The following is a 1,896-nucleotide window of genomic DNA, read 5'->3' on the forward strand; positions in this document are numbered from 1 at the left end:
ACCTCCATACTGCTTTCCAAAGTGGTTGAACAAGTTTACATTCCCACCAACAATGAAGTAAGGTTCCTTTCTGTCCACATCCCCTCCAGCATTTGAGCTACAGCTTCACTTCCTGCTCTTGCTGATTAATTGGAGGTAAGAGTCTCATAGACTTTTCTGCCTGGACTGGCTTCCAACCTTGATGCTCAGTTCTCAGCCTCCTGAGTAGCTAGGATTACAGACATGAACCACCAGTATCCAGCACTAAATGTGTCTTTTCCAACAAGTCTCTTCAATCTGCAGGGCACAGCATTGACTCCAGGTTGGGTTCAGCAGTAGATCAACAAGCACAGGAGCATCCACTGGTAACCACCTTAATCTGTTCTCACTTTCAAAATTGGCCTTAATTACCTAAACGCTTTTTATATAAGTTTCTTAGAAGATTATTTATAGCTGAGCCATTAATATCATTAAGATAATTCTGTGTGCATTTAAAGAAAAAACTTGTTTAAAATTCTAGTGCTGCCTCAAAATGTCTTTCCTAACTTTTTTTGGTTTCATTTACTTAAAATAGTGTCTAAAATTTTAAAAAAAAAATGGATCTGCGAGTTAATGGGAATTTTGAAAAATAAGCACAGATAGCAAATTAAGAGAGTTCCCCAAGTTCAAAGCCAGCCTTGGTAGGAAAGTTTGTGAGATCTCATTGAAGGATTAACCCCCACCCTATTGTCCCAGGCCCATACAGACTCCAGGCAAAGGAGTCTCTCCCTTCCTGACTCCCTGATACCCTTTAATTAGGACCTTTTAGGATGCCCCCTCCTAATTATAGGGATCCGTCCATCTGCCTTCCCAAAGCACCAGGGATGCCTGGAGCAGCAGGAGAGGCTCCGTAGTCCTACCAAATTTCCCAAATTGTCTCCTAGAGACACCTCATTGGCATGCCTGAGGTCTAAATCTTAAGATTCTGGGCTGACTGATTTACAGTCAAAAACAAAAACAAAAAAAAACCTGACTTGTCTACCGAAATCTGATCTCATTACCATGGCCACCGCTGGCCTAAATTTGGAACCTTAGTTACCCTTACTGATTTAAACAATTCTCCAACGAAACAGCGAGGAGTCCGAGGTCCCCTAAACCTAAGCCCTCCTCTACCTCTGCTCCAGAAAACCCTCCCTCTGTTTGTTCTCTTCTGTCCACCAAGTCCTTCTCTGACCTCCACTCCAGAGTCTCCGCCCCTCCCTGTTCTCCTGCTTTGCTCACCAAACTCTTCTATGCCTTGAGCCTCCCAACCATCTCCTCTAAAAAAGTAACTCCTTATCTTGTAGCAGCTCAAACTGTTTCTCACCCTGTCTCTCTTTCTCCCCCTCCCTTTTTTCTCTCTCTCTTCTTTGATGACCTTCAACACCTTTTCTCCTTCCTTGCTCTTCTAACTACATTCTTGCAATCTGCGGTTGGTCCAGATTCTCCAGGCTAAAACTGCCTGTCTGCTTCAAACAAACTCCTTCTGCTGACCCCTGTCCCTGTGCCTGCCCGTCTGCCTGCCTGTGTAGCTGACACAAGGCAGGGGTGGGCATAAGCCTCCAAAGGTAGAACAACAAGCTAATGGCCCTGCTTAAACTCTAAACAAACCCCTCCAAACTTAGACATTTCTCAACCCCCTTCTAGGGCTAATACGCCTTCTTCCCTTCCAGACCCTACATAAATGGGTCTCTGCTCTGGACCTTTGGTTAATCTGTACTGACAGTGGCAGGCTGGCAAACACACTGAGGACAGCCTCTAACTCTTCTACTGCTATCTCCCTTTCCCACCCAAAAATCCCATAATAGGGCTGGGAAGGTGGCTCAGTGGTAGAGCGCTTGCCTTGCATGCCTGAGGCCCTGGGTTCGATTCCTCAGCACCACATAAGCAAAAAGAAAA

This window comes from Dipodomys ordii, unplaced genomic scaffold, assembly GCF_000151885.1.
Source record: "Dipodomys ordii isolate 6190 unplaced genomic scaffold, Dord_2.0 Scaffold42, whole genome shotgun sequence".
Taxonomy (NCBI): domain Eukaryota; kingdom Metazoa; phylum Chordata; class Mammalia; order Rodentia; family Heteromyidae; genus Dipodomys; species Dipodomys ordii.